Source organism: Haliotis rubra, unplaced genomic scaffold, assembly GCF_003918875.1.
Source record: "Haliotis rubra isolate DU_JTF1 unplaced genomic scaffold, ASM391887v1 Scf76, whole genome shotgun sequence".
Lineage (NCBI taxonomy): Eukaryota > Metazoa > Mollusca > Gastropoda > Lepetellida > Haliotidae > Haliotis > Haliotis rubra.
The window spans coordinates 259,994-277,124 of NW_025767479.1; the positions used below are offsets into that span (position 1 = coordinate 259,994).

Here is a 17,131-nt window from a genome sequence, read left to right on the forward strand (position 1 = left end):
CTTCATGAATTGCATTTGAAGAAAGTGAAAGTCTCTGATCTTTTGGAAGCAAGTTAAGCAATCAGATACCTGTGTTGGGTACAAATGTTAAAGATTCCAAAAGATATGCTGTAGAAAGAAGAAATGTCAGAATGATTGTTTTCAAGCACAAAATAAAGTGAGAAAGAAGATTGAAATAGTTTGGTAGAAACGTTAGACTTGAGGCATCTTTACTCCTCCATCTCATCCAGTTCACCTTTACCATAGTGAAGAGATTACCAGATTATGTTGGTGTTCCTCCTAATCTATAAATGTTTTATCAAAAGCTAACAAATCATTATTGCTCAGTGCTGTGGAGGATAATACTGATCTTTGCATGAAGTGCACGTTGCTGATATTCGTTTAACAATTCATGTTGAAAGGACTATGTAACTATCACTTATTGTCTTTGCTGTTCTGTTTCAACATCATGTCACAAAATTACTTTGTTCCACGCTAACGCAAGTGCCGGATAAATGCAAATGGTGGATTGACACCTCAAGGGGATTGAGAATTAGGGTTGGTCCTCATCATTCTGTGCTTTTTGTACAACCATCTTAAATGAATGTGATCGTCAGGCAGGGTAGATGACCTGTCATCGTACCCCAATGATATGGTTTTTTGTTCACATTATCAATCACTGTTTTTTCTGGTCTTCACTATTATTTACCATCTGCCATGATATTGATGAAATATTGCCGAAAGTTGTGTGAAAAACAAACCAGGAAAAGAGAGGTGATGGATACAATACAGTTAACATGTGGCCTCTGTTAGACAAATTCCTTAATATTTTGAGTGGCGTTGATATAGCCTAGTGTTTAAAGGATCCACTTGTCATGCTGAAGGCCCGGGTTCGATTCTCCACATGGATACAATGTGTGAAGCCCATTTCTGGTGTCCCCCGCCGTGATATTGCTGGAATATTGCTAAACGCGGCGTAAAACCATACTCACTCACTCACTCACTAATATTTTGACAACTGTTTACACTATGTTTGCAGTATGTTTCCACTGAGCATAAACATTCACATATCAATAGCCGCACTTGAACCTTGCACCTGACTGTTGCACAAATGAAGAGTGAAGTAAAGAACCCACCCAATGGAGGGCCATGGTCTAGACCCTCCTTGAAACATTTCAGGGGTTGTCTTTGTTGAAGAGCTAACCATAACTCCCAGTTCGGGATAAGGCTTATCATGGTGTCCCTCCAGGATCAGCTCTTTCAGGCAGCCTACTCCAGGTTACAAATTGAGAAGATATTCTCTGTATATAAGTTTTGATGACTTTACCAGATTTACGTAATGAACAAAATTAGATAAGTCCCCTTATGAGAAAAGGTGAGGTAAATTCATGTTCTTTGGAAAGATAGTCTTGTCCATTTGAAATTGCACTCTATCAGGTAGTTTGAATTTCTGAAGAAGATAAAAGTAACCTCACTGCTTGGACAAAAAAAAGGGGGTTTGCCACAGCCCCAACTTCAAAACCTGTTCTCATAATTAGTAGCCACACATTCTTTCGTTGCAAGTCGCATATCTATAGGAACCCCGGGTTAATGAATACCTGTGCGTCTCTCGAATGTCACCAGCCGTCAATACGTAGGCACACCTGTTTTGATTGGTCTAATCACCCTCCCCGCGTCTGAATGTAATTACCTAGGGGTCACCTAGGGTCACCACAGCCTACCAGTTGACCCAATTTATTGCTTTCAATCTGTACAAAGTATGAGGACTCTTTAATGGATGTGTGTGTAATTACCAAGTGTCTGGGAGCACAATGAGAAAACACAGAATATGATATTAGCTTGACAACTGCCTGTAGGTTTAGCTGAAATTTAAGATGTGCAAACAAGCTTGGGAGGGTGGGAAAGACTGGGTAGCTTCTTCCAGGCCACCAAGTTGATAAAACAATGTTTACAAAAGCAGTTTAGACCATAAAGATCCCCCTTTTTTAGGAGCGAGTAAATGAGAAATGGCTTTAAAATGTTTTAAAGAAGTTCCTCACTGCTGTTAATTCCATCAAGTTAATTTGTAAGGAACAAGCCTCTCATTTCAATCATAAAAATGGCCATATTGTATTCATTGTGTGTTGGTTACAGCCAGGAAAAAACCTTAGCTGAGTGTGAAACTGTTAGTGTAATACTATATGTTAGAAAGGTCTATGTTGGGGCTTGTTTACTCAACAGATTGAAATCATAAAATAAACAGCTGCCTATACATGGGCTTCTTCTTCACTTATAACGTGATGGGGCTGCATAGAATATAAGCAATCATGTTACATTTTAAAAACTTTTCTTTTATCATGCTTTTGTAAATTACTGAATTTAAACTCCTTGAAACCACGAGGGTTAAACCAACATTCCTTATGTATGTTAAATAATGGTTCTTTCATCCTCATCATGGCCTTCTTCATCATAAGAAAATTAAATTGAAAAATACAAAATTAACATATCTATTTGAAGCAGCTGTTCAGAATTGTGATCAACATTTGACGACCTTACTTTAATTCCATGATTTAAAGTTTTCATATTTTGAAGTGTGAGAAGATAATCAGGAGTGCTGTTATTTGATGTTGGCAATCACTTATTTTCCTCAAGAAAAAGTTACCTTCATTAGGAAGTAATTAGTAGAAAATACTTTTGTACATTTGCCAAGAATCTGTGTTGATCTCTTCTTGAGAGTTTCCAGTGTTATGGGAATGTATTACTTTAACGGACTATTATTCAAGGGCCTCTGATATTGCATAGTTTCTCCTGTAGACTACCACCACATGTGATAGTATTTCAATTAGAAGGAGATTTTCAGTCAGGCCTGAAGCTAATGCTTCTGAATTTATTTCATTATGGTGCATATCCTAGGATGTATAGATAATGTATGGAGGCAGTCAGAACAGGTACAGAACTGGAAGGAAGAATGACTTGTCTTTTTCGTGACCTTATACATCTACATAGTTTATCTTTTAGAATATACAAGAAGGTCATGGACTTCATATTTTACCTAATGGGTTTGATTCCTTACAAGGATGAGAGCGTAGCCATGTAATAGTTTGTTCACTCAGATTGGGATATGTACCCTCAGTCTAGGATCTGAAACCTCAGACTGGGATTTGTAATTTCAGATTGGGATTTGAACCATTCAGACTGGGATCTGTCTCCTCAGACTGGGATTTGAACCCTCAGACTGAGATCTGCACCCTCAGCATGTGATTTGAACGTTCAGATTGGATCTGTACCCTCAGACTGGGATTTCGAACCCTCAGACTGAGATTTAAACCCTCATGCAGTGATTTGAACCCTCATGCAGTGATTTGAACCCACAGACTTAGATTTGAACCCACAGACTGAAATTTAAACCCTTATACAGCTCTGTATAAGTTATTTAGGAACAGATAGAGGGTGTAGTACAAAGGAACATGTGTTTGATATAGTTTGGAGACTTCATGAACACATGGCTAAGGTACCCAGGGAGAAAATGTGGTCCTAACTCCAATTTCTTTTGTATATCACATGCTGAGATTAATGACACTATAAGACATATTAAAGTTCATCTTGCCTGAACATATTTTTCAAGATGGGTGATACGTGAGGTCATGAAACTGATTTAAGTTATGTTGAAACAAAAACAATTACATACATTAGTTTCAAATTTTCTGTTTATGTTTTCATCTAATGGGCAGACAAAGAAATGCAACACTCAACTTTAAGTTCAAAAAAGGAAAAATGATGTATGTCTAATTGAAGTAATGTTGTAAAAGATAGATGTTCTTCCAGAAAGGTAGGAATATTTTTACTTAAAGCAAACAGTTTGTCCTTTACAGCCATGAGGTATTTATGCTGACAGAATCTAAAGAAGGAACCACATACTTGTGGTATAGGTTCCCTCCAATGCAATTAGAATATACCACACACAAAAACCGAAAGATGGATGGACAGGGGGATAAAAAATAGTTGGACTACCTTAATGATTAACTCATTTCATTAGGAAACTTTGGGTACAAGGGAGAAGATGTACTGGGGTAAACTTTAAGTGTGTTCTATAAGCATTATGGGCAAAACCTACATGTGAAATAAATTCACTATGATTGAATAGAAAACGTGTCTAATGAAAGCCGATTCAAACAATGGTTTGGATGTTTTTACGTATCGTGTAGGTTTCAAAATCATGTGATAGAATGCCAGGAAGTGGTGCGTTGCTCAATTGCCCAGATGGCAAACATTCGTGTATTGAGGCGCATATGTCGGGGTTCAAAAGCAGCATGGCCTCGGAAAGAAAATATCTTTGCCGCATTGTGTGTGTGGCAAACCATGAGAGGCCCTTGTCTTGGAGGTGTTCGAAATTTACCCTTATTATTGTTGCCCCAAAACTGAATACTTTAATCCATTTAAAAACAGCATTGAGTGGCTGGTAATTTCAATGTTAAAACCTGCCATGTGTCAACTGCAACAGGTTTGAGTATTTTACGTGCAAATGCAGTAAATAGGAGTTTCTTAAGTGTAAACAAAACACCAATTGCTGTTTATATATATTGTGGCCAAACTTCAGTATGCCAGAGGTTAAAACATACTTTAAAGTTAAGCTATACAAAATTCTGTGCATTTAACTACTTGAAAATTTAATTGTTATTCTGTTTCAGAAAAATTGCAGATACTATTTAGATATGTGAATGCTTTTAGAAACTGAATGAAAATAGATTACAACAGCAGTTTATGTGCTTAGCTTTGTTAGAGGAATCTTTTATGATGGAGAAAGCAGGTTCACTGTAGTTTGGAAGGATTGAGTTAAAAAATATTCCAGTCACTGTTTATTCCTGTTCAGATCAGTTTGGTTTTTGTCCTTATCAGACCTGATACATATCTTGTAGACACTCCTGTTCAGCCCAAAACAGTTCACCTATGGACAGGTTCAGTCTCATCCTGACAATCTTACTTGTTTGAATTCAGTCCAATTTATCTTACCTAAAACTTTATGTATTTATGTTTGTACAGTCATCACCTCTGGCAGTGATTACCTTGTAGACTGTATCATGTTTGGATTATATACTGGTGCAGTGGATATGAATCACATTTGGCCTTTGGAGGATTTTGATTTTGAAACAGCAGCATTAGAAATTATCACACCACTTCTGAAGAATCTTTTTAAGTGTTATTTAACTTTTGATACCGAACGGAATAGGTTTCATTGGATAATCTCGGCTGGTTATTCTCTTGCAGTGATATTTTATATATTTAGTATGTGTCTTCATATGTCTTAAAGTTCTTGCTACTGGAGCTGAATACTTAAAGTCATCTTCCAAAATGAAATCATGGCCTTGTTATATTTTCTATGTCGCCACTGATTCCTTAATTGTAATCATCATACAACAAAACCTTTGAATTTAACAAAAACTATTTTCTTGATCATGCAAACTTACATATTTGCTGCACAGTCAATTCAGTATTATCATTTTTGGGATCGTCCATCTGTTATAAAAGCGAAGAAAATGTAAAAAGAATTTTGGAACTGATTACACGTGGATGTCTATCATGGAGAGCCTCATTAAGAATACAACCAAGCTGAAGCGCTTTTGTTCTGGAGGAAGTGTTTTCATTTTGCAAGAGTGTTAGGGGTGAGTCTGTGACCTTGTATTGGACATCTGAACTGCATTAACACTGACCAAAACACAATAATGTCAATAATCAAGTTGTGAAAATAGTCCCTTCCTGTAGAGAGGTCTACATGGTTTCCATATCATACAGATTAAAAGACGTGAATTACTCCAGATTGAGGGGCCTAGCATTACATGGCGTGATATTTTTGTAATTCAGGACCATTGTTTATGATCACACAGCAAAAAATTACTAGCTTCTTTGACGTCATGAAGCATGTCATTTAACTAATTTGGACCCCATATTGTTATTTTATCAATCATCTTATGGAGAATTGTTTGTTTTTCTCCTGTCAGACCTAAAAACACGACATTTTTTGTCCGAAGTTGTGTCATTGTTGGGCATTACTTGATGCATTGGGTAATCCCAGTCTGTAATTTAAAAAGAAATCTATTCACTCACTCTGCTTGACTGGGGTCAATTTTCCAAGCACAACTTTCAATATATTCAAGCGTCAACTCACAGATTTTTTCCTTTTGGTGATTCTTTTTCAGAGTTATTAAAAAAGATTCATCAATTTCTGGCACATTATCAACTCTGTAATGTGGTGCCATTGTGCCAGTTAATGGCGAAATTAGAACTTGTGGCTAATGAAAGTTTCCTACTACCATGCCTGAAGGATTTAGGTTAATATGACCAGATTGAACCATTAGAAAGTTGAGATTTGTGATTATACTTATATATTCCTGGTGTGATTTGATTTGCTATAATGGAGTCTTGTATCCATGGCAATGCATACTAATTACAGATATCAATACTCAATATCAAATTAAGACAGAGCAGTAATGAAAATATAATACGCTGACATTTTATGTACTTCTGAGTCTGTCACAATGTCTGGTAATTAGCAATCCATTCGTCTCACTAGTGTCAGATCAGCAGAACAGGTTTCATAATACCTAAAACTTAATCAGAACGAACATCAGTTAAACTAATCAACAATGCTCTCAGAAGGTCATGTTGCCTCTATTTCAGTGCTATGTAGTCACTGTTGAAGAAGAAATAATAGCATTATTAAATAATTGATTAAGTAAAACACATGTTATAAGTTCATGTGATACAGCATTTGTTATTGTTTATATGGAGATGCAGTGACTGGTACCATTTTTAGCTGACATGTCTAATACAAGTGAGTTCATGTCACCTTGGCCATCAGTGTCAGCTTGGTTTCCTCAGAAACCACTCGACAGACAGACAGAGAGATAATTTTATTCATGTCACACTCGTAGTTACATAAAATATATAGCATTATGTTAGAACTCGACTAAGTACACCCAGTTAGAACAAGTCACACAAGGGAAGTTACCCAAAGTTATAAATTTAGTACAAGCCTCTAATAAGGTTACCCATGTATATACCTTTAATGCAGGTCTCTTGGGGAAACCCGTGAAGGTCCGGGTTAGAATTGATCTTCAGTAACCCATGCTTGTCGTAAGAGGCGACTAACGGGATCGGGTGGTCAGGCACGCTGACTGGGTTGACACATGTCATCGTATCCAAATTGCATAGATTGATGTTCATGCTGTTGATGCCTGGATTGTCTGGTCCAGACTTGATTATTTACAGACCGCTGCCATATAGCTGAAATATTGCTGAGTGCGGCGTAAAACTAAACTAACTCACTCACTCTCAGGGGACAGGTTACACTATCAAATTAGTCTCTCATAAATACAAGTCTTCAATGGGATGGTTACTTGTCGATATAAATTTTAATCAAGGTTCAAGAGGGAAGATTACTCCTATATATGATTTTAGTCTGCAATGAATTCAAGTGTTCAATCTGGGAAAGGATACCCCTCAGTGTGTCTCACATGGGGAAGGATACCCCTCAGTGTGTCTCACATGGGGAAGGATACCCCTCAGTGTGACTCACATGGGGAAGATACCCCTCAGTGTGACTCACATGGGGAAGATACCCCTCAGTGTGAGACTCACATGGGGAAGATACCCCTCAGTGTGACTCACATGGGGAAGATACCCCTCAGTGTGTCTCACCTTGGGGAAGATACCCCTCAGTGTGACTCACATGGGGAAGGATACCCCGCAGTGTGTCTCGGATGGGGAAGATACCCCTGAGTGTGTCTCACATGGGGAAGATACCCCTCAGTGTGTCTCACATGGAGAAGGATACCCCTCAGTGTGTCTCACATGGGGAAGATACCCCTCAGTGTGTCTCACATGGGGAAGATACCCCTCAGTGTGACTCACATGGGGAAGGATACCCCGCAGTGTGTCTCACATGGGGAAGATACCCCTCAGTGTGTCTCACATGGGGAAGGATACCCCACAGTATGTCTCACATGGAGAAGGATACCCATCAGTGTCTCACATGGGGAAGATACCCCTCAGTGTGACTCACATGGGGAAGGATACCCCACAGTGTGTCTCACATGGAGAAGGATACCCATCAGTGTGTCTCACATGGGGAAGATATCCCTCAGTGTGACTCACATGGGGAAGGATACCCCGCAGTGTGTCTCACATGGGGAAGGATACCCCTCAGTGTGTCTCACATGGAGAAGGATACCCATCAGTGTCTCACATGGGGAAGATACCCCTCAGTGTGTCTCACATGGGGAAGGATACCCCTCAGTGTGTCTCACATGGAGAAGGATACCCTTCAGTGTGTCTCACATGGGGAAGATACCCCTCAGTGTGTCTCACATGGAGAAGGATACCCTTCAGTGTGTCTCACATGGGGAAGATACCCCTCAGTGTGTCTCACATGGAGAAGGATACCCTTCAGTGTGTCTCACATGGGGAAGATACCCCTCAGTGTGTCTCACATGGGGAAGATACCCCTCAGGGTGACTCACATGGGGAAGATACCCCACAGTGTGTCTCACATGGGGAAGATACCCCTCAGTGTGACTCACATGGGGAAGGATACCCCGCAGTGTGTCTCACATGGGGAAGATACCCCTCAGTGTGTCTCACATGGGGAAGATACCCCTCAGTGTGTCTCACATGGGGAAGGATACCCTTCAGTGTCTCACATGGGGAAGATACCCCTCAGTGTGTCTCGCATGGGGAAGGATACCCCTCAGTGTGTCTCACATGGGGAAGGATACCCCTCAGTGTGTCTCACATGGAGAAGGATACCCTTCAGTGTGTCTCACATGGGGAAGATACCCCTCAGTGTGTCTCACATGGAGAAGGATACCCTTCAGTGTGTCTCACATGGGGAAGATACCCCTCAGTGTGTCTCACATGGAGAAAGATACCAGACAGTGCAGTTCTCACATGGGGAAGGATACCCCTCAGTGTGTCTCACATGGAGAAAGATACCAGACAGTGCAGTTCTCACATAGGGAAGGATACCCCTCAGTGTGTCTCACATGGGGAAGGATACCCCTCAGTGTGTCTCACATGGAGAAGGATACCAGACAGTGCAGTTCTCACATAGGGAAGGATACCCCTCAGTGTGTCTCACATGGGGAAGGATACCCCTCAGTGTGTCTCACAGCGAGAAGGATACCCATCAGTGTCTCACATGGAGAAGGATACCAGACAGTGCAGTTCTCACATAGGGAAATGTTCCCCCAAATGAAGTCCTTATGTGTGGAAGGTTAAACACCCAATGCAAATCTCAAACAGTTTTCACCTTAGTAGTTCAAGCTTCCTTTTGAATATACTGGATAAATTAATTCACTCTGGGAAAAATATATTCATGTTGCCTTGTGTTTTGCCTTTAGTTTCCGGCCAAAAAGCCAATTTTCCCAAGTCTGTTTGTTACTTAAAGAGGAACATCATGATAGCCTGTCAATAAAGATAGTATGCTAATGTTATGAACTGATGTTACGGCAAAGGGCAGATCTCCATATTATGTAAATAAGCCTCCCACATTGGACGCTGAAGTCCAACCTTCCTCTCTTGACCAAGATATCTCCGCAGTCTAAAACATTTATCAATAGAAATCAGTAACATTATTGCAATACGTCTGTCTCATTATCTTGTTCCATTTTTATGCAGATTAAATGAGCCAGTCATAACAGAAGGTTGTAATATACGTTGGATATTTTCATGTTGAAATCAAGTCTATCCAAGATTTCTGTGCCTTTAATTGAATGCCTTATCTACTTCATTAGTCAGTTGTTTTACTTTATCAACAGGTTACCATTTTGACATTTAGTGGATTCGTTTGATGAATGCCTTCGAGCCTGTGTCCATATCTGTACCCAAAATGTTATTCACCACACAGATTCCTTGTGTTCATTTGTTGGTCTTGTGTTAGTGTATTTTCATGATCCCGCCCAAGCGTCTCTTGGTAAAATGTACCCTTATTCGAGACATCTTGCTAATAAGATTCACACAATTTGTGCGAAATATGTTCAGTTTTGCATGTAGTTGACAGTTTTGATTGATGCCTTTGTTTCAAACATGCTTAAAATACAAATTTCCTTCCAACATTCAGCCAAACAGGTTGCTTTTCTTGTTATGTCTGTTAGAATTTTAAGCGTGCGCTTTGATTGTGTTCGTCTGTGCAGACCCAGACGATATCGTTGATGCAGAGCCACATCTTTTTTGCTCTCGTGTGATGTCTGTCTGTTCTTTATGTCGTGCGATCAATAATTTTTTTTCTACATATGCACCATAACTGCAAGCATTAGATGCTGAACTGTACTAATAGAGCAAAGGAAGATAACTCCTCCGTGCACTCTATTTGATCGCCACTAGAAAGGTGATGGGTTAAATAGCTATTAACCTGACCTGTTTATATTGAATAGTGTTACATTCTGTTAAAACCATGATTTCTACATTAGTTTTTTTCTTTTTTGTATTTTCTGAGAAGACAAGACCCTGTTCTGTTTTCACTGGCAAAAACATCATTAGTTGAATCAAAAGGAGAATTGTTACTGCAAGAATGTTAACATCATGACCAACTGTGCTCATCTTTCACTTCAAATATTTGTTCATTGATATTGAGGCAAATTTTGATATTTTTCTGAAAGAGATTCAGATATTCAAGAAACATTATCTGAGGCATTAAGACGTGTTATATATCAGAAAACTGTTTCTTTTATCTTTTAAGAAACCTAATACCATTCATCCTGATTATTTTCAGTGATGCTTTGAAATGAGAAAGTGTAGTTTCTATGGACTTTTAATGCAGTCATTGTATTTCATTACTGCAAATGTATCAGACTTTTTCCTTTCGTTATTGATGGATAGTGCATGGCAAGCAGTCAGATGTGAGTATACTTAGGCCAAATATGTACATGTCTAGATACAAGAGATATTGGGGGAATGAGTGTTAAGATATTAAGGGTGGAAAAAAAAATATGACACAAGGAAGAGACTTTCCAAATGTATCAAAATTGTACCATGAAAAATGTCACACAGTTCTGCTATGTTTGTGTTTGGTGTCCGTGATAATAACAAGCTACTGCTGATGGGCAGTGTCAATGTTCACAAGTCTCTTACATGTTGCTACATCACAATTAGAAATCCATCAGGACTGTTGAGAATTTGACAATCTAATTTTTCAAAGAACATGATTAAAAAACCTCATCACCATGAAAGGAAATATTACCTGCTTCTTCAATCTTTAGATTTAGGAAGTTTAAATTGCTTACATTTGGAAGTATAATTTGCTAAATTGACTAGCTCTTTTATGTGTGTTTTAATACATTTTGACAGAAATGTGACAAATAATAGCTTCGAAACATTATTACAAATTTCATGAGACATTTATTGTTGCTAAGAACTGAAATTTTGTAAATTTTACTCTTGATATTAATAGCAGGGATAGCAGTTCGATATTATTGACTTCATTGGGATTTTGGTTGACACTAATTGGAATTGCATCTTGTTTTGACATCTATTATGTCTAATTTTGATGGTAAAACACACCTACACATACACACACATTTGCACACACACTCGCACTCACTCACACACTGTTTTGTTTATTGTCAGTATTGGCTCACCTGTCTAAGATGCCTCAATATTATGTGCAGAGTTGTGTCCCTGGGCACACCAGAAATCTATGGCAGTGAGTTTGAATCCAGGTTTGACTCAATTACATTCTAAGTTTCTCAACTCATGGGTTTCACCAAATGGTAAACAACTCAGGCCTGCATCACTTCCAGCCTTCCACTCACTCACTCACTCACTCACGATAAGTTTGGACAAATTTTGTTGAGGCAATGAAATTTAAGTTATCAAATATGCATCATAATGTTTATACCATCATAACATTTCTGGATGCACCAGAAATATGTAGATTTTATGATATCAGAATGTCAGACAGATGCAACTAGTAATGGAGTTGCTGTTTCAACCAAGGAAATTATGTATAGTCTGATATTTGGTAAGAAAAGACACATCTCACACACTCCGTTTTTGTCCACACAAACCACACAGACTACTGGAGTTGAAGGCTTTACAGCCAAGCACAGACACACAAAACAGTCACTTGTATGGAAAGGAATAAATTATGCTTCCTTTCAGTTAGAAATTACTCCCAGAAAGAAAATGTATGGTTGGGTAGCCTAGTGGTTAAAGCATTCGCTCGTCACTCCGAAGACCCGGGTTTGATTCCCTATATGGGTACAATGTGTGAAGCCAATTTCTGGTGTCCCTGCCATGATATTGCTGGAATATTACTAACAGTGGAGTAAAACTTAATTCACCCACTCACTCACTCACCAGAAACAATAGGTACAACAGGTTACCTGCAATAACAGTTCAAAAGTCACAATATGTTGTGGATATGTGTACAACTGTTGTATATATGCTGTGTTATATGAGTAAATGGTTTATAACATCACGTAATCACTGTCATCCCCTCATTCACTCTGTCAGTCGTGTTGTGTTGAGAGACAGGTTGTTGATGTTGTTGGTTGACCACTCTTGCTGACCACTTGATATGTTTAGAAGCATGATAGAAGTATCACATATGTTTCTTATCACATGTACATATATTTTATGAAAGTCTGTATCTTGCTCGACTAATTTATGCGTTATCTGTCGACCCAACCAGTGGAGGCTTACAGAGACAGCAGGGAATAATTTTGACAGTGCTCTTCACAAAATGTCAGAACAACTGTTAACAGTGTTCATTGTGTACAGTAGTATTTGACCCCTCAAAAACCATCTTGCACCCAGGGTCTGATCGGCAGCACAGAACACAACGAAGACTGTAAATTCCTTCCATCTGACTCCCACCAGTCAACCAACATGGTAACTTTCTGTTACAAGACAGGAAAAACTTTATTATTGTTAATCATTGTTATTATATGAACCTTTGTAATGCTGATTTTATATCATATTCAATTTCAAATTATCTATTGGAACATATTCAGGACTAATTCAAAGAAATGTGAGCCAAGTGTGTATCTTCAGGCAACACAGGTCAATCTAGGTCCGATCACGACGTGATCCTGTGTGGTAGGTTATACTGTAACAAGACGACCAAGGCAGACATTTACCTCTCTAGTGGTTTTTTATCAAGTCAATAAAATGTATTTATTTAACAAAATTATATTTGACTGTTTAAATGACAATGCTGAAAAGTTCCTGTGGACATAGATGCATCAAATTTGCTTCTTGATTAATAAATATCATATGGCTTGACATGATGGGAAACAAGAGTTTATTGTAAAACAACAAAAGGCTCATTAAACTGATAGGATAGTTATAAAATCTAGGCTACTTATGTTTAAGACATTAATTTCAAACTGAAGCCAGACTTCCTATATTTAACAGTCACACAGACATTCATTTTGGTTTTAGATTTTAGATTGTATCGACTTCCAATGCACTGCTCGTTTCACTTAATTTGGACGATTTAATTTACAAAAAGAATGAAAGTTATTTAGCTGAAGGCAATTACTGTGAGCAGCTACGAGTGTCCATCATGAATTTGTCTTGTCAAAAAGTTATATACATTGCTATATTTCACATGGATAAAAATATCTATAAAAACTGTTAATTTCATAATAGTTTAACAGCTGTCATTTAGCTGTTTCCTCACTGAATTAAGTATCATTTTATCAGCTGAATTACAAAGTGATTTGCTTAATGAAGCGTTGACATTTGAATTGAGGTCCCTAACATCCACAAAGTATGTTACACTTCCTCTGTCTAAATATCTAAATTGCTGCTGTCTGAATTGGTTGTCTGGAATATAGTATTGTCACATTGCATAAGCTGTACATTTAACTTAAATGTTTATATATGAAAGTGTTGCTTGGTTGATATACTTTCGACACACCTGTAACAGGTGAAACATATTCTAATACTTAGAATACAACACATTATTTCATACAAAGTTTCATTACTGGTTTGTTAAACTTTGAGTACTTAATCTGAAAGCATGAAGTGGCATAGAAATAGTTGTGTGTAACCATAAAACAAGCATTTCACAAAAATATATGATAAATAGATTTTTTGCTGAAATAATTATGTAGGGAAATATAAAGGTAACTGTTAACAGTTGTAGGTTAAATATGATTTAGTATTTTCATCCTTCCTCAGCTGGGTGTCTATTGCCTTGATGTTACCATCAAGAAGCCAAGTCATCAAGATGTACAGCTGCACCCTATGACCCTGTTGAGTGGTGGCCTTTTGTTAAGTGGTATTCATCAGGCCCATGTGATAATAGAGGATACGGATTGTTGTCCTCCACAGGAAGTGATGAGGGATGGCATCAGTTTACATACATCAGCCATGTTAAATATTAGCCTCAACTTTTACTCAATGTGAGTTTCAGCATGTAATGGAATTGATGGCACAGGTAACCCTTGCCATACCCCGCTCAGCCCCTTTATTCCACAAGCTCAGGTGAAAATGAGGTGTATTTGAAATCATCAGGGTGCAAAATTTGATCCTATGGAGACTCAATGGTACAGAGGAAGTCTTTGTCATGTTTACTGGGAAGTCACGATATATCATTCCCGCTACTGTCCCTTTATCCCAGCCTCTGATGAGTTATTCATAACATTGTTTACCGATTCACACCTGCGAATTAACAAGTGAAAAAGTGTCTCCATTTGATCTTTTTCTTTCACTATTGCACACCCTGGCCCTCTGTGAGGCATCGTGTTGTCACCCAGTGTAATGTTAGCATTCAATGGTGGTGTTGGAATTAGAAAAGGGAAGTTCTTAATGTTCATACATGCACAAGGAGATTTTGTATTTATCTGTTCATTTCCAGATTTGTATTGAGAGAGAAAAGTAGTTTTACTACTACTTAAGAAGTGTGTATATTCTACAGCATATGAGTTACGATTTTTAATGGTAGTCATATGTCCACATCTTTTCATTACATGCATCAACATCTCATTTTGGAGTTAAGTTTAAAAAAACCAAAACATGTAAAGTAACATGATTGGGTGGTTCCGTTAAGTTGGTTGCACTAAGTGTTAAGTACCAGTGTGCTAGCCCAACAATTGACATGTGTGCTCATTAAGCTTGAGACTGACTTTTTCGTGCTTCACCTTTGTACTTGTGAGATATTGCTGACAACGTTGTGAATATATACTGGTTATAAATCTTCAGATATGAGACTTATTGTCTGATGAATCTACATTCCAAACAGAAATTGTCCAAAGTCTAACAACTAACAAATAGTCATTCTTGTCTTTATTTGTTGTTTTGAGAATTACATCAGTTTTTATCCTGTGAAGATCATTTTCTTGTCAATTGCTGTTCCCAGGTTTCGAACTTACACACTTCCAAAGTTAAGTGTTATTCCAGACTCCGCTTCTGACTAACAGTAGACTGACACTTCCTCTTTCAAAATGTATAAGTTTGATCAAATTTAAATTGAGAAGGAGCCTTAAGAAGTTGGGTCATTCAGAATCTGAGTTAAATATATTCCACAAATGGGGACGTGAAAGGAAGGGACCCAATAGCATGTCCTTCAGTACATAACACTTAATATTTCCACATCAACAGCAAATATTCATATTCAAATATTTACCTTTGAAGCACTAACAATAATTAGTGTAAAGTTATTTATGTCGGCTTAATGAAAGCCAATTTAACTTGATTACGTTTGCATATTATTCTTTTCTGATGACTGGTAAAGCGTACATGATGACAGATACCGATAAGGAAGTATTTCCATGCTTGTGTTACTGTGATGACCTGGTTACACGGTCATTAAGTTGTTACCTGTTGCAAATTAGTTCCAATTAGCTCTCCAGCTGAATTAGTCATTTTCAGGTCTTGTAACTCGTCTAACAACAGCAAATTTGCAAAATCAACATTTTTGCTCTGATGTTTTTACCCAGTCCTTTCCCAGGTCTGGTTATTGCCTGATATGAAGGGACATGTGAAAGATATGTAACTTGTTATTATAGGATTTGGCATTCCAGTCTCTCACTCAGCCACCTCTCTCACCAGCAATCAGTTCATTCACTGCCATGTTTCACACCCACCGGCAATAACAGTCATACATCACAACACAACATGTCCTTTTGCCCAATTATCTCACAAAGATCTCTCTGGCCAACACAACATTGTCTCCTGCTTCACCGGGTAGTTTTCCACCCCTTTGTTTTGGCTGAGTCTCCACCACTGTCCCTTGTGCCGTGCTCCCCCTAAAAATACTTGATGGGTATAACAATTAGGATCCATCCACAGCAACAAGTCTCATCAGACACATAATCCGATAGAGCGATATCATCTTCACTTCTTAGCTTATGACTGTCCTATCTAACATTGACATGGTAGGTCCATTTCACCATCTAACATTGACATGGTAGGTCAATTTCACCATCTAACATTGACATCGTAGGTCCATTTCACCATCTAACATTGACATGGTAGGTCCATTTCACCATCTAACATTGACATGGTAGGTCCAAGTCACCATCTAACATTGACATGGTAGGTCCATTCCACCATCTAACATTGACATGGTAGGTCCAAGTCACCATCTTACCACGTCTATCACAGATATGAATAACTGACCCTCGGTACCACGTCTAACACAGATATGAATAACTGACCCTTGGTACCATGTCTATCACAGATATGAATAACTGACCCTTGGTACCACGTCTATCACAGATATGAATAACTGACCCTGGGTACCACGTCTAACACAGAAAACTGCCGCTTAAAAAAACCTGTTTTTTACTTGACTCACTTACCATTAAAGTCACATTCACTGCTTTTACATTCAGTCTTCTGTGCATTCACTCACTCACTCACTCACTCACTCACTCACTCACTCACTCACTCACTCACTCACTTACTATCCTATCCTATCCCATCAGACCGCCGTGGTGTAGTGGTTAGAGCGTTCACCTGGAGAAGATCACGGGTTTGATCCCTGGCTGCGTCATACCAAAAGACATTAAAATATGGTACTTGTTGGTCCATGACTGGCGTTCGGCATTAATGGGTACAACTAGGACTGGTCGTCTCGGAGTCAGTATAGTGTGTCTGAGTGCGGTATTCATGCTTCACTGTGGCATGGTATCTCAGTGGGCTAGCACTATAAAACCAGCTTCAGTCC

The 17,131-nt window shown here is 38.4% G+C and overlaps 1 protein-coding gene across 3 annotated transcripts in view; it reads left to right on the forward strand.

Annotated features, from left to right (window-relative positions):
- LOC124260353 overlaps positions 1 to 17,131 on the forward strand; it is a 123,735-nt gene that overhangs the window by 54,690 nt on the left and 51,914 nt on the right. The gene's annotated exons all lie outside the window — the stretch shown is intronic.